Genomic DNA, 24,847 nt, shown 5'->3' on the forward strand with positions numbered 1-24,847 from the left:
TGTCTGATCCCGACTAGAGGACTGCCTCCTACTCCTACATATCAGTCGCCACGTTTGACTGCTGTTTGTATAGCTCAGACGTCTGTAGATTACTTAACACTTCGCTCCTGTTTGCTAGCTTATGCTTCTTATTTTACTATCTGTGGCAGGACTGTACAACTCATGTAACCTATAGTATTCAAAACTAGGAGTATTACAGGCTAGTACAATACTTTGTTAGGCTTTCTTATTTATTAGAGAGTATCACTAGAGACATTAAGATCAAAACCCCTTCATATTTGAGTTTATTTATTGTAAATATTATTCCTATAAGCAATATAATAAGCTTTAAGAAGATCTATTTAATTATCTGAGTTTAGAGCAGCGGTAGGGAACTAGAGGTCGACAGTTTTTACACCATAATTGCATGCCAGTTGCTAGCCTATGCTATAAGTCCTTTTTTTCAATGTATTTACTACTATCTAGGGGGTCGATCCGATATAGATCGTAGTTTGTGGCGCAAGCGAGGGAACCCGCGTTGCCCGCAGTTTCAGCTCGCAACTCTAGCTATCCAATATTCAGCGCCATCAGATGCTAAACTGGCGTAAGTAGGAAAAACCGGCGAGCAGGCAAAATGTGCGCAAATACACATTTTAGTCGTCGCAAGTACTTGCGCTTGTATTTTGTTCACGTAAACTCTCAATAAAGTGTAGTTTTATGCAAATTAGCCTACGACTCGTAAAAAATAACGCCAGTTCTAAGAGATGCGCCACGTAATGACGAGATTCAAAATTCATACTTAAACCCCTGCGCAGCCGCCATTTTCTTTAGTGTGTTTGGTTGGTTCTTGGAGCTACAGCACACTACAGCGAGTAGGAGAAAGTTGTTAGAGTAGAGAGAGAGGCGCATTGCATAATATTTAGTTAGGTCGGATTTGGAGGATTTGATAAGCTTGTACATTTACTGTCACTTTTTTACATATTGCACACATTTTGCATACACACATATACAAAATACACAACACTTTTTTTTTATAACACCTTACACATTTTATTTATCTTTTACAGTTTGAAAGGCTGAATGTCTGGTTGTGATTGTGTGTGATTGAAGTGTGAGTGTGTGAGTGTGTGTAGTGTGAGGATGTCAGGGAGAGCTAGGGCTGGGGGGAGGAGGGAAGGGGAGTTGCAGGGAGAGGATTATGGACAGGAGGAGCAGCAGGGTCCCTGTCAGGGAGTGAGCGGAGTGGGGAGAGGGAGAGCCAGAAGGGAGGATGGGAGTGGGGTTGCCCCAAGACCAGGCACACTTAGAAGAGGGATAGAGGGTGCACATGGGGATAGAAGGGGGGAGGAGGGAGAGGATAGGGAGGAACCCACACCAGGGACATCCCAGGGAGGGAGCCAGACAGCCCAGGACGAGGAGCGTATGAGGCGTCCTAACTTCAGTTTTGCAGAAAACCTCGCTCTAGTCCAGGCTGTCCTGGAGAACCATACTGCCCTCTTTGGACAAGAGAAGGGCACAGGAGTTGCCCGTAGGCGTAAAGATGCTTGGCAGAAGGTGGTGGAGGCCGTCAATGGTGTGTCCCAACAGAGGAGGAATGTGAATGGCCTAAAGAAGAGGTGGAATGATTGTAAGAGGAGAGTCAAGGAGAAGATGGGCCAGGAAGCAATGTCCCAGAGGGCAACAGGAGGTGGGCCTCACTAAGAGGCGGAATACGAGTGGCAGGAGCTGATTCGTAGGTCCCTGAGCGTCACAGCAGTCCGTGGACTTCCAGGGGCTCATGACTCAGGGGCTGCAACATCAGCACAGCATGCTGGTAAGTAACATCCCACACACCAGTATTATATGTATTTGAGTTATAACATCCTATATTGTCACACATTCATGTACACAATGAGGATCATGGTATTTTGCCTACTAACAACAAAATATACAATGAGATTTAACATTAAAGGGACATGAAACCCAAATAATTTTATTTCATTATTCAGATAGAGAATACAGTTTTCAACAACATCCCAATTTACTTCTATTATCTATTTTTCATCATTATTTTCATAATCTTAGTTTATTAAATATCAATGCACATGGGTGAGGCAATCACACGAGGCATTGATGTGCAGCCACCAATCATCAGCTTATGAGCCTATCTAGAAATGCTTTTCAGCTAAGAATATCAAGAGAATGAAGCAAATTAGCTAATGGAAGTAAATTACAAAGTTGTTTAAAATTGCATGCTTGGCTAGCTGAATCATGAAAGAATAAAAATGGGTTGCATGTCCATTTAATGCTACTTAACACATTGAAATTCATGATATGAGGTGGAATAGTGAAATACTAACATGTCTCAGAGTAACACAGTCCACAAGCCACATGTAGACTTTTCAGTAAATGGACACTATAGTCATCACAACCATAGTGTCACTTAAAGAACACATTTTCTCCATCACTGACATGTACACAGAACTATTGTATGAAGCACATACATGTATACTTTGCATATTAAAACCCATCATATCACAAATCTCAATGTGCACATGCATGTTATAGAGTTTGACATGAGAATGTGGATAGGCCCTAGCATGTACATTGTATGCCCACATGGATATATATCTGATTGTACTAATCCCTCTCATCATTTGACTCCTCCACAGAACCTCCAGTCACCAGGGTGCCAACGCCCATGCATCCCCCTCCAACACCGGATCAAAGTATTTCTCCACCTCAACCACCGGTCCGGAGAGTCCAGCAGGAGTATGCCAGGCATGACATGGGTTGGACTGCCTCAATTGAGAATCCCAATGTTATGCCGCCTGCATTACAGGAGGATACCTGGCAGGAGCCCTGGCCGGAGGAATATTCCTTTGGCTTGGAGGGGGAGCCAAGCCAGCCCTGAAGGGTAGATGTCTTTACCCCCCCACAAGAATATCATGCCACTCAGGGATTCTACCAGCAGGCTGAGTGGATGCACACCAGCAGCCAATGGGACTATCAGTCCATCCAGACATCTGCACCATCGGCAGCAGTTGGAAGAGCTCCACCAACTGAAATTCCTCGCCCTGCACCCCCAGCTGAGATTCCGGGGCCTGCACCCCCAGCTGAGATTCCGGGGCCTGCACCCCCAGCTGAGATTCCGGGGCCTGCACCCCCAGCTGAGATTCCGGGGCCTGCACCCCCAGCTGAGGATCGAGAAATGGAACCAGTGCCTATAGTCCCTGCTGGGGAAGAGCCCATGGATCCACTGACGCAGGTTCCATAGGAGCCAACAGCGATTACAACAGCGTTCCATTGAGTAGCAAAGGGACATGGCAGCATCTTTAACTGCTATGGTACAAAACCAATCGCAAATGCTGAGAGTCATTTCCGACATGCAAATCCAGAGTGACCACAGATGGAGGGAACAGAACCAACTGTTGGGTGTGTTGGTGGAGCATTTCACCCACCAGCAGGACATCGCCTCAAGCATCTCATCTGTGACCAGCACTCCTACTGGATCCACACAACCCAGGAGAGGCAGGAGACCCACTCCAGGCCCCTCAGCCCCCTCATCTAAGAGGCCTAAAAGAAAATAAATCTTGTTCTATTTCATCCTAAATCTTGTCCTCTGTTATTTACCATATAATTGTCATCCACATCCATGTGAGGTGTGTTTTAGTACAGTAATATTGTTAAAACATATAATAATACCTGTGTTGAAATGGGCAAAAAAGGTATTATTATCATGTTCATTCTTAATGATAGTGAACTAAACATGAATGAAACAAATGAGAAATATACAGTAATTAGGGTTGTTAAAGGGACATGAAAGCAAAATGTTTTCTTTCATGATTTGTAAAGAGCAGACAATTATAAACAACTTTCTAATTTGCTTCTATTATTTATGTTTCTTCATTGTATTGATATTCTTTGCTGAAAAGCATATCTAGATATGCTTGGTAGCTGCTGATTAGTAGCTGGATATAGATGCCTCCTGTGATTGTTTCACTGTGTGCATTGCTATGTCTTCATTAAAGTATATCTAAAGAATAAATCAAAATAGGTAATAGAAGTAAATTGGAAGTTTTTTTTAAATTATATTCTCTATCCTTAATCATGAAAGAATATGTTTGGGTATAGTGTCCCTTTAAGGGAAGGGGGTTGGGATGTAGTAGTTTCACTTACATGCAGTGGAAATCCAAAGTTTGTAATTCTGCAAGACATGATATATACACATGCAATGGTTGGTGAGGTACTGTCAAACATCATAATACATGTGAATGTTACGGTTTACTGTACTTATGAATAAGTAACTTACAGGTGAAGTATTCCCGGATGACATAATCCCTCACTTCATTCCCCCTCAGTGTCCCCCTGTCCACATCCTCAGGTACAGGAACCAGCTGCTGCTGCTGCTCTGGGTCAATGTCCCCCAACAAACGTGTGTCCACAGCAATGTTGTGTAGAATACAGCAAGCATTGACAATGGAACACACTTTGTTGGGGTTATACTGTAGTGCTCCGCCTGTAACATCCAGACACCTGAACCTGGTTTTTAATAGGCCAAAGCTCCTTTCAATGACATTCCTTGTTCTTATGTGTGCCTCCTGGTACCTGAGTTGTGGCTCTGTAATGGGGTGCACCAAGGGGGTTAATAGCCATGGTCTGCAGCCGTACCCTGCGTCACCTGTCATGTAACACATGTATTTGGATTACTAAAGGTACATCATGTGCTTTAAAGGGACACAACATGAATTTCATATAAAAGATAGATTTAATAAAAACATTATATTTGTGCATTATAAGCAATCTACTTTTATGCCAGTATTAGTCTAGACCAAAAATCTATTTTAAAGGACCAGTCAACACAGTAGATTTTCATTATCAAAAAATGCAAGATAACAAGACAATGCAATAGCACTTAGTCTAATATCAAAGTTATTTTTTATGACAATTTAAAGTGTTATGAATTTTGAAACTCCCCCTGTACCATGTGACATCCATCAGCCATTCACAAATGCATACACACTTATTCTTGCACATGCTCAGTAGGAGCTGGTGACTCAAAAATATAAAAGATACAAATACTGTGCACATTTTGTTAATGGAAGTAATTTGGAGAGTTTATTAAAATTAAAAGTCCTATCTGAATAATGAAAGTGCAATTTATACTAGACTGTCCATTTAATAAGAACCTGCAATTGTTATCAGCTTTATAATTTACTTCGATTAGATCATTTTCTCCATTCTATAGATAACTTTTGCTGACAAGCATATTAGATATGCTCAATAGCTGCTGATTGGTGGCTGCACATAGAAGCCTCATATGATTGGCTCATCTATGTGCATTGCTATTTTTAAAAAAAAAAGATATCTAAAGAATAAATAAAATGAGATAATAGAAGTGAATTGTAATGCTGTTTAACATTGTATTCTCTATCTGAAACATGAGATTATAATTTGTGTTTAGTGTCCCTTTAGTAGAAATATACAGACAGAATGAAGGTACTCACCAAGCAGCCATCCTCCAGAGAGTGTTCCATTTTCAAACATATTGAATAAGGAGGTCTGGCGCAGGATGTAGGAATCATGTGCACTCCCCGGGAAGCCTGCATACACATGTAAGAATTTCAGATTGGTATCGCAGACCATCTGGCAATTCAATGAGTGAAACCCTTTCCTGTTAATATAGAGGATTGTCTCCTCATGTGGGGCCACGATACGCACATGTGTGCAATCAATTGCCCCCATGACATTGGGAATACCCCCCAGTCGATAGAAGCCTTGTTTAAGACGGTTCCATTCCTGGGGGGTACGGGGGAAATGAATGTAATGTTGTGTCTGGTTATCTAGAGCAGTCAGAACCTCCCCTAGAATCCTGGAGAAGGTAGACTGCGCTAGGCCAGACACAAGCCCCTCTGTTGACTGGTATGAGCCGGTTGCCAGGAAGTGTACAACACACAACAGCTTCTGCATACCAGTCAGAGCTCGGTTCCTATACGCTTGAGGGTCAATATCATCCTTCAAGAACTCATATAGGTTAATGAGGCTTGCAGAAGTCAAGCAATACTTTTCCCTGACCTCCACTTCTGTCATCCCAAACAGGGTGACCCTAACCCTGTGTACCCTTGGTGCTCTTCCCCTCTGCTGATGCCTTCGTCTTATAGGCCCTGCTGGCCTATGGCCAGCTGCAGCAACAGCAGCATGGGGAACACCAGGAACAGGGACAACAGCAGGAGGAGCAGGGAGGGCAGCAGCAGCAGCTGGAGCAGGGACAGCTACAGCACCCTGACCAGGGACCTCAGCAGCAGGGATACCATCCAAAACAGGGGCTTGTAGGGGTTCCAGCACCCCTTGTGCCCCACGACACTGTCTCACTCTAAATGCAATATACTGCAAGGGAAACATGGTGGCTAATGAGGGTGGGCATTTTCAGGTGTTTTAAGGCTGCAGGTGAGAGGTTGTGCTGTTTGTGATTGGTTTGACACACTTGCAGGGGCAGGAATAATAAATGCTTTTAAGAGGTTAACTATTTGTGATCAAGCTGCTGCTATGTATATTGTTAAGCATGCATTTGTTAGGCCTTCAGAGAGTTACGTTGGTTTCTAAGTCAGTGCAAGGATTCCTGCGCCTTCAATTTGTGGCGAGCTGAGAATGGAGTAGATTTTGTGAAATCTGCGCGCGTAAGTCCTTACGCTGTATATTGTATAGCAAATTGCGCGTGTTTTGTATGTCAGTCTATGGGCCAAAAAACTACGGGCGACGCCAGAAATCTACGCGCGTAACTTCTAGCTTACGCCGTATATAGGATACCAAACCTGCGCAAATATTGGCGTCGCCAACTTTTGCGGGCGACGATTTTTATTGGATCGACCCCCTGATAAGCTAATCCTAGCTAAGGTCAGCTCTCTGATTATTGCCTACACTACTGTTCTACTTCAGTAGTCTGACCTTGAGTACAGGCCTAAAAGAGATATACGAAAAAAGAGTTTGTAAGTTTCATGTTTAAGCTACCTAATGTTAATCGTATTTATACAGTCTTTGACCTCCATGCCGCAAGATATTTTGCATGTCAACCAGGGGATATACCTCATGTAACTCTTTCTATTATACAAACTGTGGCAGAACTGTTCAAATACATGCAACTTATAGTATTCAAAACTTGGAGTATGTCATGATAGTATACTACTCTGCTAGATCCTTTTGTTAGAATTTATAGCACAAATAAAATAAGATGTACATTCCGATTAAGGAAGGTATTGACATTACCAGCTTTGGTGCCGCCCACTCCCCCCCCGTGTAGGGGGGTAAAGGATGAATAATCCCTCTATACGCCCTTTTGGCAGAGTATGGTAGCCTCTGCCCTGTCCGTAGAACCTTTGTCAAAGCTTGTACCTATAATAAGGCAAAAATGGCTCTCCGGATCCTAACAATGTCCTGTCTTGATGTAGTGATTTCTTTTTATTATTTTTTTCTTTATTTTTTATTATCTATATACGTGTGCTTTCAGAGTCTTATGGTTATTATTATGATCTCTCTCAATATTAATTTTAGCCTATATGTCTTCAACTGTGTGCTAGTTTTCAGATCCCCTAGGGGGATCTCCGTAATAGCGAAGACGCTGGGGAATTTAAATATTAAATGTGAGGTATTGGTGAGGGGTAATGGACTGTCCGAGCGAAGTCTTTACTAAGTGTTATGCTGATGTTCATGACTGTAAAACTGTATTATTGCCCTTCATAGTGCATATGCTGTAACTGTTTTTCTTGTCTCAATAAAAATATATAAAACAAATTAAAAAATATAATGCCTAGATTTAGAGTTCTGCTTTAGCCGTCAAAACCAGCGTTAGGGGGTCCTACCGCTGGTTTTGGCCGCCCGCTGGTATTTAGAGTCAGTCAGGAAAGGGTCTAACGCTCACTTTCCAGCCGCGACTTTTCCATACCGCAGATCCCCCTACGCCATTTGCGTATCCTATCTTTTCAATGGGATCTTTCTAACGCCAGTATTTAGAGTCTTGGCTGAAGTGAGCGTTAGAAATCTAACGACAAGACTCCAGCCGCAGAGAAAAGCTAGGAGTTAAGAGCTTTCTGGGCTAACGCCAGTTCTTAAAACTCTTAACTACTGTGCTCTAAAGTACACTAACACCCATAAACTGCCTATGCACCCCTAAACCGAGGTCCCCCCACATTGCTGCCACTCTATTAATTTTTTTTAACCCCTAATCAGCCGACCGCACACTGCCGCCACCTACATTATCCCTATGTACCCCTAATCTGCTGCCCCTAACACCGCCGACACCTACATAATATTTATTACCCCCTAATCTGCCCCCCCCAACGTCGCCGCTACCTACCTACAATTATTAACCCCTAATCTGCCGACCGGACCTCACCGCTACTCTAATAAATGTATTAACCCCTAAAGCTAAGTCTAACCCTAACACTAACACCCCCCTAAGTTAAATATAATTTTTATCTAACGAAATAAAATAAATCTTATTAAATAAATTATTCCTATTTAAAGCTAAATGCTTACTTGTAAAATAAACCCTAATATAGCTACAATATAAATAATAATTATATTGTAGCTATTTTGGGATTAATATTTATTTTACAGGCAACTTTGTATTTATTTTAACTAGGTACAATAGCTATTAAATAGTTATTAACTATTTAATAGCTACCTAGCTAAAAGAAATACAAAATTACCAGTAAAATAAATCCTAACCTAAATTACAATTAAACCTAACACTACACTATCATTAAATTAAATACAAATACCTACAAATAAATACAAATAAATACACTAGCTAAAGTACAAAAAATAAAAAAAGATCTAAGTTACAAAAAATAAAAAAATAATTTACAAACATTATAAAAATATTACAACAATTTTAAGCTAATTACACCTACTCTAAGCCCCCTAATAAAATAACAAAGCCCCCCAAAATAAAAAATGCCCTACCCTATTCTACAATAAAAATTGTAAAGCTCTTTTACCTTACCAGCCCTTAAAAGGGCCTTTTGCTGGGCATGCACCAAAGAATTCTGCTCTTTTGCCTGGAAAAAAAAAACATACAATACCCCCCCATAACATTACAACCCACCACCCACATACCCCTAATCTAACCCAAACCCCCCTTAAATAAACCTAACACTAAGCCCCTGAAGATCTCCCTACCTTGTCTTCCCCACGCCGGGTATCACCGATCAGTCCAGAAGAGGGTCCGAAGTCTTCATCCTATCCGGGCGATGTCTTCATCCAAGCGGGGGCTGAAGAGGTCCATGATCCGGCTGAAGTCTTCATCCAAGCGGGGGCTGAAGAGGTCCATCATCCGGCTGAAGTCTTCTATCAAGCGGCATCTTCAATCTTCTTTCTTCCAGATCCCTCTTCATTCCGCCGACACGGAACATCCTTCCTCCACTACGAACTCCCAACGAATGAAGGTTCCTTTAAGGGACGTCATCCAAGATGGCGTCCCTCGAATTCCTATTGGCTTATAGGATTCTATCAGCCAATCGGAATTAAGGTAGGAATAATCTGATTGGCTGATGGAATCAGCCAATCAGATTCAAGTTCAATCCGATTGGCTGATCCAATCAGCCAATCAGATTGAGCTTGCATTCTATTGGCTGTTCCGATCAGCCAATAGAATGTGAGCTCAATCTGATTGGCTGATCCAATCAGCCAATCGGATTGAACTTGAATCTGATTGGCTGATTCAATCAGCCAATCAGAATTTTCATACCTTAATTCCCATTGGCTTATAGAATCCTATCAGCCAATCGGAATTAGAGGGACGCCATCTTGGATGACGTCCCTTAAAGGAACCTTCATTCGTCGGGAGTTCTTCGTGGAGGAAGGATGTTCCGCGTCGGCGGGATGAAGATGGATCCGGAAGAAAGAAGATTGAAGATGCCACTTGATAGAAGACTTCAGCCGGATGATGGACCTCTTCAGCCCCCGCTTGGATGAAGACTTCAGCCGGATGATGGACCTCTTCAGCCCCCGCTTGGATGAAGACTTCAGCTGGATGATGGACCGCTTCAAACCCCGCTTGGATGAAGACATCGCCCGGATTGGATGAAGTCTTCGGACCCTCTTCTGGACGGATCGGCGATACCCGGCGTGGTGAAGACAAGGTAGGGAGATCTTCAGGGGCTTAGTGTTAGGTTTATTTAAGGGGGGTTTGGGTTAGATTAGGGGTATGTGGGTGGTGGGTTGTAATGTTGGGGGGGGTATTGTATGTTTTTTTTTACAGGCAAAAGAGCAGAATTCTTTGGGGCATGCCCCGCAAAAGGCCCTTTTAAGGGCTGGTAAGGTAAAAGAGCTTCACAATTTTTATTGTAGAATAGGGTAGGGCATTTTTTTATTTTTGGGGGCTTTGTTATTTTTTTAGGGGGCTTAGAGTAGGTGTAATTAGTTTAAAATTCTTGTAATCTTTTTTTATTTTTTGTAATTTAGTGTTTGTTTGTTTTTTGTAATTTAGTGTTTTTTTTGTAATTTAGTTTAGTTGATTTAATTGTAGATAATTGTAGGTAGTTTATTTAATTAATTTATTGATAGTGTAGTGTTAGGTTTAATTGTAACTTAGGTTAGGATTTATTTTACATGTAATTTGGTAATTATTTTAACTAGGTAGCTATTAAATAGTTATTAACTATTTAATAGCTATTGTACCTGGTTAAAATAAATACAAAGTTGCCTGTAAAATAAATATTAATCCTAAAATAGCTACAATATAATTATTATTTATATTGTAGCTATATTAGGGTTTATTTTACAGGTAAGTATTTAGCTTTAAATAGGAATAATTTATTTAATAAGAATTATTTTATTTTGTTAGATAAAAATTATATTTAACTTAGGGGGGTGTTAGTGTTAGGGTTAGACTTAGCTTTAGGGGTTAATACATTTATTATAGTAGCGGTGAGGTCCGGTCGGCAGATTAGGGGTTAATAATTGTAGGTAGGTAGCTGCGACGTTGGGGAGGGCAGATTAGGGGTTAATAAATATAGGGGTCGGCGGGGGTTAGGGGCAGCAGATTAGGGGTTCATAGGGATAACGTAGGTTGCGGCGGTGTACGGAGCGGCAGATTAGGGGTTAATTGTATAATGCAGGTGTCAGCGATAGCAGGGGCGGCAGATTAGGGGGTTAATAAGTGTAAGGTTAGGAGTGTTTAGACTCGGGGTAGATGTTAGGGTGTTAGGTGCAGACATAGGAAGTGTTTCCCCATAGGAAACAATGGGGCTGCGTTAGGAGCTGAACGCTGCTTTTTTGCAGGTGTTAGGTTTTTTTTTCAGCTCAAACTGCCCCATTGTTAACTATGGGGGAATCGTGCACAAGCACGTTTTTGAAGCTGGCCGCGTCTGTAAGCACCGCTGGTATTGTGAGTTGCAGTGGCGGTAAATTATGCTATACGCTCCCTTTTTGGAGCCTAACGCAGCCCTTCTGTGAACTCTAAATACTAGCGTTGTTTAAAAGGTGCGGGGGGAAAAATACACGCGTAGCTAATGCACCCCTTTGGCCGCAGAATTCTAAATCTAGCCGTAAGTAAATAGGAAACTTTTTTATGCTCTGTCTGAATCACAAAAGAAAAACTTTGGGTTTCATGTCTCCTACAAAAGGAATTGAAAGTCAAAATTCAACCCTCATGATTCAGATAGACTGTACAGTTTTAAAAAAAACTTTCCAATCTACTTAGATATAAAATGTACTTTTTTGTGGTTTTCATAGCCATAAAAGAATTCTGAGGTAGGCTTAGGAGCGTACACGTAACTTGAACACTATAGATATAATATTGAGAAACTGCTGCCATATAGGGATTAAAATGGACACTGTGCTGTAAATGTTTATTTTCCGTTAATGTATTCAAAAGACGTATACCAGCTACAGGGCAATAAATGTATAGAATATTGTTAATCGCAGACAGCACTCATGGGACACAGAGACATTGCGGACGCCAGCTATCAGATGTATAGTTACTAACAGTTCTTTAATATGTGTAATTACAGTCACGATGAATGTTATTGTTATGAAAAAATGTTTGCTTCAATAAAAAGAATATATATAAAAAAAACAAAAAAAAACCCCAAAAATGCAAAAAATATATATGGGTGCGGCCGATAGTGAACAAAACAGGTGTACACCTAAATCATGAAAAAGGGGGAGTCACTGAGGATGTGTCCTCACTCCAGTGCCATATGGAATCCCTGTATATAGATCCTTATATATCCCAAAGTGAAAAGTGTCCTAAAGTGAAGGATGCCTTGAATGTTATAGTCTAGCGATGTTGGCCTCTACGAGTAATCCTCTTCCAAGTGAGGTTTTTCAGTGTAGAATAACATCACTGTCCTATAAAAAATAAATAAACATAGTGCAATACTGCTTCTATGGCTGAGAAAAGTAGGTATTAAAGGGGCAGTATACACTCATTTTCATATAACTGAATGTAATACACACTACTATAAAGAATAAGATGCACAGATACTGATATAAAAATCCAGTATAAAACTGTTTTAAAACTTACTTAGAAGTTCTAAGTTTAGCTCTGTTGAAAAGGTGGCCGGAAAGCCCACTGCAAGTGGGAGATAAGACACTCCCCCCCTCCCCCTTCTTTTGCATATGAAAAGACCCTTTACACAAACAGGAGCAAGCTGGAGAAGGTAGCTGACGGTATTCACATAAAACTTTGGGGCTTGATTAGGAGTTATTTAAAAATAAGCAAAACTATACATTTTTTTAAAAAAGAAAACTTTAGGGGCTATATAAATAGATCATCTACAAAACATTTATGCAAAGAAAAAATTAGTGTATAATGTCCCTTTAAACTTACCAAATGAACCTGAGCCGTGATAACAGTTAAGTCTACGCATTTCGGTCCCCAAGGACCTTTCTCAAGACTGGTAACGGCTAGATAATGATCATACCTTAAATAGATGGTCTTAACCAATTGGGCGTCTCAAAGGATCGCGCCAAAAGAGAGACCCATATATTGCGCTACCAGGCTGGTGTGTGCCCCAGATATATTACGCTGTTTAGGTCAAATTCTATTTGATACCCTGACTGTGGCCTGTCGCCGAATTCCATTGTGACCGGATGTACGATCTAACTGGAAGTGACGTCATATCCTATATGCGCACTTCCGGACTTGCACCATCAGTTCATGGTATCTGTTTCCGGTTAAACACATCATACTTCGGCGGCAAGGGCAGAGTGCAGGTGCTGGAGCTCTTGTGTGGGTCTCAGATGGATGAGTGAATGTATCGTAAACCCAAGTTCAATTGGATCAGATAAATACCTTTACAAAAGTGTCTTTACAAAAGTACCGAACAGTATCTTTGCAGAAACAACATTAATTCCATGTCTAAAACAAGGGCACTTATATATCATTTGTATAATAATGCTTCCAATAATTCTATATGTTACACACAAAATAATAAAATAATGCACATCAAATTAAAATGTTAAATTAAATGAATATTGTCCAAAAGGATTGTAGGGCCATTCCTAAGAATGAATGCAGTTCATAAAGAATCCCATAAAAAGGTTACATGAAGAATACATGAAAAGCACATATAATAAATCTATTAGTCTCCAACCGGTTGATAATTTTGTGGCTGGTTAAGTTCCATAAGTGTATGTGATTCCACATGTATATAAGTATATATATTTAGGTTATGGTAAAAACAATAAAAGTCTATTGTTAATAACTTGATTTCATATTAATAGGTATGGATAGGCTTGGAGATAGGAGTTCATGAATGACATCCATCTCAGAGAGATCCACTTGTAGTCAAATTTCTTTGATTTCCTTTTGTAAAGTAATTATAGGAATACTATAGAATAAATCACAATAGAGTGAATGACAGAAGGGATACCAGAGGAAAGCTGTCTAAAGGATTTTCATAATAGATGGAATATATCTGTACTACTGTTAAAGCCTTTGGGAAGGTACAATCTAAATTGAAAATCCATTTAGATTCTACTTTGAGAAGCTGTTTTTCAAAATCCCCCCTCTCCAGTTTTTCATGGGTTTACTAATGCCCATATATCTGAGAGTTTTACTGTTGCCGTTATGGACCTCTTTAAAGTGTTTATATAGGGGAAAATCTTCTTTTCCCCATTTTATCTGGAGTAAGTGCTCACGGATCCTGTCTTTGAGTTTCCTAGATGTCCGCCCTATATACTGGAGTCCACAGCCGCACTTAATCAGATATATGACACCAGTATCTTGACATTTTATAATTTCTTTCATATCGAAAGACTCATTTGGGACCTTAGATTTGAAGGTGTGTGTTTTCTTACCATGTTTACACGCTTTGCATGAATAACATGGAAAAAGCCTTTTTAGTTGTTTGCCAAATATATAATTTGGTTTGCTTTTAGTAGTCATAGAGATACTGGGTGCAATTATTGTTTTTAAATTTTTTGCTTTTCAGTAAATAAACTTGGGGGATGCCTTTAAATCATTCCCAATAATATTATCCTCTTTGAGGAAGTGCCAGTGTTTTTTTATGATTCTCTCTATTAGGAATCTGTTCTCACTGTATTCAGTGATAAAAGGCACCTCTATTATTGTGCCCTCATCTTGTTTTCTTTTTTTGTACTTCAATATGGACTCTCTATCCATTGCTTCAACCTCCTCTATTGTGTTATTTATGATGTTCTCATCATATCCCCTATCCAAAAACCTCTCTTTTAGAATTTCTGATTGTTCCTTCCATTTTACAATGTCGGAGCAATTTTTCCTAATTCTCATGAGCTGTCCTTTGGGGATATTTGACTTCCATCTGTGATGGTGACAGCTGGTTTGATGAATATAGTTACTACAGTCAACTTCTTTGAAATATGTTGAAGTTGAGAGCCTTCCTTTCTCTACGCTTATATTTAGATCTAAGAAATGGATGTTGGTTTTACTTATTTCACATGTGAAATTTAGGTTCATGATGTTGGTGTTCATCACATTTATAGTATGTTTTAGGTCCTCAACGGATCCCTTCCACACTATAAGGATATCGTTTATATACCTTTTGTAGAGGACCAGGTCTGCGCCTGCTGGGCAGGAGTCCCAAAATATACTCTCCAATTTACCCATATACAAGTTGGCATAACTAGGCGCAAACCTGGTCCCCATAGCTGTTCCACATGTCTGGTTGTAAAATTTCCCTCTGTCATGATATAAAAAATACCCTCCAAGATAAATTCTCTCTGATCTGGACTCAATTCTCTGTCCTTCTCCATAAAATGTCTGACTGCTTTCAAACCTAAATCATGTGGAATGCTCGTGTAGAGAGCAGTCACATCGCAGGTAGCCAGGATGTAGTCGTCATTCCATTCAAATCTATTCAATATATTCAGGACTTCGGTTGAGTCTCTTAGATAGGAGGGGAGATTCTTCACATATTTCTGAAGTCTTCTATCGATATATTCGGATAGATTACAGGTGATTGAACCAATGCCCGATATTATGGGTCTCCCTGGGGGATTCTTCAACCTTTTATGTATTTTTGGGAGGTAATAGAATACAGGTATTCTCTGATTTTTAATGGATATATACCTGTATTCTTGGTTGTTAAGTATACCTCTCCTTTTAGCACACAGAAGCACGGAATCTAGTTCCTTTTTAAAAGCTTCTGTGGGATCTGTATCTAAGACTTTATAGGTTTCAGAATCTCCCAAAATCCTATTGGACTCATTATTGTAATCCTCTTTGTTTAGGATTACAATTCCCCTGCCTTTATCGGCTGGTTTTACTATAATATCTTTGTTTTTCTCCAAACTTTTGATAGTATCTTTTTGCATTTTTGTCAAATTATGATGACTTTTTTAAGGTGTGTGTTGTTTAATCTCTTTATTTCATCACAGACTACATTTTCAAAAGTTTCAATATGTAGTCCTTTGTGTGTGATTGGAAAAAATCCTGAGAGAAGTCTCCTATCGTCCTAGTGATTATATTATTGTTATTAATCTGTTGGTGGTTTTGTTTTTCCAATGCAGATTTGCAAAAAAATCTCTTTAGAGTTAATTTCCTTACTAGCTGTTTTACATGTGTATAGGTCTGGAATTAATCCAGCCCTCTTGATGGAGCATATGATAGACCTAAGGATAGTACTTCAATATCTTTAGGATTTAAATTGGTATTACTTAGATTATATATCCCTTTTTTTTTGTTTTTTGTTTTTGGTCACTAGTGCAGGGGGTTATGGTGGATTCCATCTTTTGTTGTTCTTTGTGTTTCTGTGTGGTCTGTGTGGTCTTTTTGCTCTTCCGCTGTATCTTTAACCCTGCTCTTCTACCTCTATGGTTTTTCTTGTTTGGATTTGGGATTCCTCTATGTCCTGTGTTCTGTTTTTTCTCTTTGATTGTTTGTTTCTGTCTATCAGTGCCAGATTGCCTTCCATGTATTCTTCATGTAACCTTTTTATTGGATTCTTTATGAACTGCATTCATTGTTAGGAATGGCCCTACAATCCTTTTGGACATTATTCATTTAATTTAACATTTTAATTTTTTGTGCATTATTTTATTATTTTGTGTGTAACATATAGAATTATTGGAAGAATTATTATACAAATGATATATAAGTGCCCTTGTTTTTGACATGGAATTAATGTTTTTTCTGCAAAGATACTGTTCGGTACTTTTGTAAAGACACTTTTGTAAAGGTATTTATCTGATCCAATTGAACCTGGGTTTATGATACATTCACTCATCCATCTGAGACCCACACCAGAGCTCCAGCACCTGCACTCTGCCCTTGCCGCCAAAGTACGATGTGTTTAACCGGAAACAGATACCATGAACTGATGGCGCAAGTCCGGAAGTGCGCATATAGGATATGACGTCACTTCCATTTAGATCGTACATTCGGTCACAATGGAATTCGGCGACAGGCCACAGTCAGGGTATCAAATAGAATTCGACCTAAACAGAGTAATATATCCGGGGCACACACCAGCCTGGTAGCGCAATATATGGGTCTCACTTTTGGCGCGATTTTTTGGCGCGATCCTTTGAGACGCCCAATTGGTTAAGACCATCTATTTAAGGTATGATCATTATCTAGCCGTTACCAGTCTTGAGAAAGGTCCTTGGGGACCAAAACGCATAGACATAACTGGTATCACGGCTCAGGTTCATTTGGTAAGTTTAGTACCTACTTTTCGCAGCCATAGAAGCAGTATTGCACTATGTTTATTTATTTTTTATAGGACATTGATGTTATTCTACACTGAAAGACCTCACTTGGAAGAGGATTACTCTTAGAGGCCAACATTGCTAGACTATAACATTCAAGGCATCCTTCACTTTAGGACACTTTTCACTTTGGGATATATAAGGATCTATATACAGGGATTCCACATTGCACTGGAGTGAGGACACATCCTCAGTGACTCCCCTTTTTCATGATTTAGGTGTACACCTGCTTTTTTCACTATCGGCCGCACCCATATATATTTTTTGCATTTTTTGGTTTTTTATTTGTAATTTTAATTTTTAATTTGTAATTTTAATTTTATAGATTTTTTCACATTTTTGTGTTTTTTATATTTTTACATATTTGTATTTTTACACATATTTTTTGTACGTCACTCATCACGGACTTATCCACATTTTTTATTTGGTCACGCCTCAAGTTCACATCTCATTTGGACATTTTATTGGACACATTTGGTCATATTTGGATATCTACGCCCACTTTTGGGGCACAATTTTTTTGACTCTGGGTGCAATGATAAATGCAGAGAGCATATGCTGTCGGCATTTATCAATGTGCAGCGGACATGATACGTTATATCGGATCATGTCCGCTCGCACAATCATAAATATACCCCTTAATGTTTCTAAAACAAATTAATATCCTTTTACTGCAATTATTTTTCAATACCCAAACTCCACCCACTATTTGCCCTATTTGGAGGAGACAACAAGACTAGTCACTGTCATAATGTTAATATAAAATACATTATTTTGCAGTTGTTATTAGTTAAAGCAAATCAGGAACAGATGTGTAGCAGAGTTAGCCTTAATAAGTCGGCTAGTGCATTTTAGCTTCTGACAAATAAAACATTGTCAATTATCAGAACTAAATTATGTGAAAAGGGGACAAAATAAATAGTGAATTTATATCGCAAAGTTGTTTTATTATCTATGGCTAAACATTTTATATAAAAATCTCAATGTTTTACTGTCCTTTTAATTTTCTCTCCCTTTCTGCAGTCCTTCCCTGTGCTCTTACTTTCACATACCTATACTTCGCTGAATATCTCCCCTGTCAGTTGATTCCAAGCACCTCAATTACTGTACAGTTTTATCATTTTAAGTTAAACCATTTGGCCTATACATCTGTAGTCCTACTATTTTTGCAACCCCCCCCCCTCAGCTTCTTCATAATTCTCTTCTCTCTGCACTTTATATTCCTAACTTTGTTTCTCTCAAAAGAAAATTCAGAAAAATTCTACAGACAGTTCTTCTATAGATCTGTGGATTGACTGCCTGTCTTTAATTTCCAGTGTCCAAGGTTCAACTGCTTTTATTTTTATAACCTTTTATTAAAGTTCACAATAGTATTACTCACAAAACATGCAAAGTTCAGAAGCATAACAAGTTCAAGTCTTGCAATTATATTTTTATTTTTACTTGTCTCTTAAGGCTGTGACACACTGCAAGCGATGCGGCGCGAGGCGATGCAGCTGCTTCGCACCGCATTGCATCGCTTCTGAAGTTCAATTATTTCATCTCTGAGAGCTTAGCTACGCGACCTGATGCAGCAGAGTGCTCAGAGATGAAAAGGCAGGACACACTGAGCGCGCACAGCTGCATCCACACGCTGCGCGTCGCTCTGCTTGCAGTGTGTCACAGCCTTAATAAACACTGAAATTATACTTGGCATTTTTGGGAACAAAATAAAACAGACAATATAATTCATGATGTCAAACACAAAATAAAAACAGGAATATGACTATAATTCCTTAATTAGGATTTCCTAATCTCTTAGATCTCATTATTTAATCAACAGATTGAAAGTTTTTATTAAAGGGACATGAAAATGCAACAAGAAAATGCAATAATGTGTTAGAACATTTTAGGGTTGATTCCACTCTTGTTGATCATGTTTATCAGCTGTTTTTTTGGCTTCCTTTTACAACATTGGAACAGTCAATGTAAATAATAAGACCATTTCTGTATGAAAAAAATATGAATATGATATTTGAAAAGTCACCCATACAACCTATTGACAGTGATAACAATCCCTTTGTCCACAAGTTTTTGACTAAGTATTGACTTCAAATTAGAGACGTTAAATTCAACAGGTATTTGATAAATGCTCAACACCCACAAATTGATCGATAACACAAATTAGATAAACAATAATGGTTTTGGCCAATGATCTGTGCATGCTCGCACCTGAAATACAAGATAGGGTTGCCCATGCCAATAATTGAGACAACCCTTTTTGATAATGTGTAAATAAAAAAAAAAATAGTTAAAGGCACAGTCTTCTCTAGAATTTTTATTGTTTAAAAGATAGATAATCCCTTTATTACCCATTCCCCAGTTTTACATAACCAACATGGTTATATTAATACACTTTTTACCTCTGTGATTACCTTGTATCTAAGCCTCTGTAGACTTCCCCCTTATTTCAGTTTTGTTGACAGATATGCATTTTAGCCAATCAGCGCTGACTCTTAAATAACTCCATGGGAGTGAGCACAATGTTTATCTATGTGGCACACATGAACTAACAGTGTCTAACTGTGAAAAACTGTCAAAATACACTGAGATAAGGGGCAGCCTTCAAGGGCTCCAAAATTAGCATATGAGCCTACCTTTCCCGAAAGCAAATTTGAAGATAAAAGTAAATTGGAAAGTTGGAAATTGCATACACTATCTGAGCCATGAAAGTTTAATTTGGCTAGACTGTCCCTTTAACATGTCATCACCATCAATGAAATGTAATAACACAAATAAAACATATCTACATGATATCAATATTTTCGACATGCAAAGAGAGAGAATAAACTGTCAGGAGTGGATACAATGCTGGACCAGCAGAATAAGACCTAGTCAGTGGGTGAGAACAGTTGGGCAACAGGAAGATCAGCAGCATTTTCTTGTGTATCAATTTTGTTTTCAGTGGTTGACGGCGATTACTGGTTGTAAACTGTGCCATTGTATGGAAATAGAGATCTAGGGGTCGATTTATCAACCCGTCAATGCTCCTTAACTCATCTGCCACCTCTGAGGCAGCGGACAGCAATAAGCCCGATCAGATACGATCGGGTTGATTGACTCCCCCTGCTAGCGGCTGATTGGCCATGATTGTGCAGGGGGCAGCATTGCACAAGCATTTCACCACAAATGCTTGTGCAATAATAAATGCCGACAGCGTATGTTGTTGGCATTTATTGATGTGCGGTGGACATGATCATGTCGGATCATGTCCGTCCGCACATTAGTAAATTCGCCCCTATATATAAAGAGAGTTATCAAGCTCAGCTTTGTTTGATTTGTAGATGTTGTGATAGTTTTGGTAACAAAAAATATTTGCTTATCCAGTTTTTCCGATATTGAAAAATAAGTTTGAAAAAACTGGAATCAACTGCTTTTTTATTGGACTTTTGCTTGCAAATAGGTTAAACACATGGTTAAAGTAATTTGCAGAGCAGCAATGCACCACTGCATCTAGCTGAACACATCTGGTGAGTCAATGACAAAAGGCATATGTATGTAGCCACCACTCACCAACTAACTCCCAGTAGTGCATATCTGCTCCTGAACCCATTTAGGTATGCTTTTCAAGAAAGTATACCAAGAGAACAAAATAAATTTGACAACTTAAAGGGACAGTTAAGTCCAAAAAAACCTTTCATGTTTCAAATAGGGAATGCAATTTTCAACAACTTTCCAATTTACTTTAATCACCAATTTTGCTTTGTTCTTTTGGTATTCTTAGTTGAAAGTTAGACCTAGGAAGGCTCATATGATAATTGCTAAGCCCTTGAAGGCCGCCTCTAATCACATGCTTTTGTATTTGCTTTTCACAGCAGGGGAGAGCTAGTTCAGGTAAACCCTATAGATAACATTGTGAGCACGCCCGTGAATTGTGGCAGACACTGCACTAATTGGCTAAAATAAAAGTCAATAGATAATAAATAAAATGTCATGTGATCAGGGGGCTGTCAGAAGATGTTTAGATACAATGTAATCACAGAGGTAAAAATTATATTAATATAACTGTGTTGGTTATGCAAAACTGGGGAATGGGTAATAAAGGGATTATCTATCTTTTAAAACAACAAAAATTCTGGTGTTGACTGTCCCTTTAAGTAAATTGAAAAGTCTCTTGAAATTAAATAGAAATATAGATCTTGATGGCAGATAACAACCATAGGCCCAGGATGTCTGCTCTATATTTCTTAACAGTATAAATGTATCTAGTTCGTAGGATAGCCTTATGCTTGTCCCAGGCTTTCTTAAAATCCCCCACAGTGTTTGTTTTTACCACCTCTTGTAGACGTTTCTTCCATGAATAAATCACCCTTTCTGTAAAGAAGCGCTTCTGCAAATTTCTCCTGAATCTACTACCCTTCAGCTTGAGCCCTTGTTCTTTTTCCTTCTATGAAAAAAACTCATTGCCTCAGATTTACTAAGACTGTTAATTTATTTGAAAGTTGCTATCATATCACCTCTTTCGCTTCTCTCCTCTAAGCTATACAAATTTAGGTCATTGAGCCTCCCTGCGTCAGTTTTATTTTTTAGACCATGTACAATTTTAGTAGCCCTCCTCTGCACAGCGTATCCTTCCTTTGAGCTATCTGAACCATGAATTTTTCATTTTGAATTTCATAAGATTTATGAAATCACTTGCTATGTATGTGTTTTCCTAATATCTATTACCTTTTTTTACTTAAATAAAACAACATGTACCACTTCATTTTATCTCAATATTGGGCTAGATTACAAGTAGAGCGGTATTTAGGGCTCCCTCTCAAGCGCTAATACCACTGAAAGTAACATGCCCGAGTTAGCATGGCAAGAGACACACGGAAACATTGGGGCCTGAAATTAGTTATGAATATTATTTTTTTTTTTGTTAATTGTTTTTATTAAAGATTTTTGAAAAGGTTACAACAACTTCTTTCAGTTTCAATCACATATCATAAGGTTTGTTCATATAATAGGTACTTACAAATCTGGTCTTTACAAAGATTAATCTATTGTCCAAGCGGCTTCCAAAGTTTAAAGAACAAATAGGGACATATGCACATGATACACCTGACATTTCCATGAGATTGGTATACATTTTGTAAAATAGTTTAGACAATGCTATTTGACAATTCTTAGAAACTGAATTAAAGTGCCATGAATAATAATTATTATGAAGTTTTCATTTGTTTGTATTATGTGAATTTTGTTCCCATATAAATATAACATCCAATATGAAGTCTTGTTTCCCCATAAAACTATAATGAAGCTTCTCTAAATTTAATACCATATTTACCTCATAGATCCACTGAGAAAGTTTTGGTATTTCTGTTTTTTTCCAAAGCCTGGGTATTTATCTCTCCGTGCAGGTTATGATACATAAAAATAATTTTCTCCTATATGCGCATCTAATTTTGGGTGTTTCATTTAGAAGAACTATGGAAGGGTCTAATACAATGTTAATAATCAGTGTGTTATTTATATAATCAGAGATTTGAACCCATAATGGCTGAATCTTGGCACATGACCACCATATGTGTGTCATGTTCCCTCTTTCACCACAATTCCTCCAGCAAAGGGGCAAAGCCCTCAGGAAAATTTTATGGAGTCTACAGGGAGTAGGTACCAACATGAGAGATTCTTGTAATTTAATTCTACTAAATTTGGGGATATAGAGGATTTTTTGGTTGAGATAAAGGCAAGTGCCCATTGATCGTCTGGGTATGATGTTTGGAGCTCATTCTCCCATTGTTTTATATATGATGGTTTGTATTGGGGAAACTTTGTACTTAGCAATTTATATATAAGGGAGATATGCGATTTAGTTATGGTGTATGTTTTGGTAGTTATGAATATTTTATATTCCAATATACTTCACGTAGAATATAACTTTTATCTTTGTGAAGGAAACACAAATAAATCCACAAACAATGTTATCCTGAAAGAAAACTTGCTTCCTTCTGCTCTGACAATGTAATCCAACCCTGAGCATTGTTTTTCCAGCAGGACAATGCTTCATGCCACAGAGCCAGGTAAAAAAAAAAAATGTGGATGGAGGACCACCAGCTCAAGACCGTGTCAGCTCCAGCCCAAACTCCAGACCTAAACCCCATTGAAATCCTCTGGAATGTGATCAAGAGGAAGATGGATGGTCACAAGCCCTCATGAGCTGCATGAATTGTTGCACCAGGAGTGGCATAAAGTCACCCAATAGCAATGTGAGACTGGTGGAGAGCATGCCAAGTCGCATGAAAGCTGTGATTGAAAATTAGGGTTATTTCACCAAATATTGATTTCTGAACTCTTGCTAAGTTAAGACATTAGTATTGTCTTGTTTAAAAATGAATATGAACTTGTTTTCTTTGCATTATTCAAGGTCTGAAAATACTGTATCTTTTTTGTTATTTTGACCAGTTGTAATTTTCTGCAAATTAATGCTCTAAATGACAACATTTTTATTTACTAAAACACAAACTGATAATTTTGCAGTGGTCGCTTAATTTCCCCCCCCGAGTTGTATACACATACAAATACATAAATATACACTACAACACTTTATTAAATATGAATATTGCAAAAATATGCTATTTCATGTTTTTATCTAATTAACTGCAAAGGGCTCCAATACAAACACACACACACACACACACACGCACACTGTCTATTATATATATATATATATATATATATATATATATATATATATATATATATATATATATATATATATATATAAAGAGTATATAAAGAGCCTATATATATATATATATATATATACAGGGAGTGCAGAATTATTAGGCAAGTTGTATTTTTGAGGATTAATTTTATTATTGAACAACAACAATGTTCTCAATGAACCCAAAAAACTCATTAATATCAAAGCTGAATATTTTTTGAAGTAGTTTTTAGTTTGTTTTTAGTTTTAGCTATTTTAGGGGGATATCTGTGTGTGCAGGTGACTATTACTGTGCATAATTATTAGGCAACTTAACAAAAAACAAATATATACCGATTTAAATTATTTATTTTTACCAGTGAAACCAATATAACATCTCAACATTCACAAATATACATTTCTGACATTCAAAAACAAAACAAAAACAAATCAGTGACCAATATAGCCACCTTTCTTTGCAAGGACACTCAAAAGCCTGCCATCCATGAATTCTGTCAGGTTTTGATCTGTTCACCATCAACATTGCGTGCAGCAGCAACCACAGCCTCCCAGACACTGTTCAGAGAGGTGTACTGTTTTCCCTCCTTGTAAATCTCACATTTGATGATGGACCACAGGTTCTCAATGGGGTTCAGATTAGGTGAACAAAGAGGCCATGTCATTAGATTTTCTTCTTTTATACCCTTTCTTGCCAGCCACGCTGTGGAGTACTTGGACGCGTGTGATGGAGCATTGTCCTGCATGAAAATCATGTTTTTCTTGAAGGATGCAGACTTCTTCCTATACCACTGCTTGAAGAAGGTGTCTTCCAGAAACTGGCAGTAGGACTGGGAGTTGAGCTTGACTCCATCCTCAACCCGAAAAGGCCCCACAAGCTCATCTTTGATGATACCAGCCCAAACCAGTACTCCACCTCCACCTTGCTGGCGTCTGAGTCGGACTGGAGCTCTCTGCCTTTTACCAATCCAGCCACGGGCCCATCCATCTGGCCCATCAAGACTC

Source organism: Bombina bombina, chromosome 4 (genome assembly GCF_027579735.1).
Source record: "Bombina bombina isolate aBomBom1 chromosome 4, aBomBom1.pri, whole genome shotgun sequence".
NCBI lineage: Eukaryota > Metazoa > Chordata > Amphibia > Anura > Bombinatoridae > Bombina > Bombina bombina.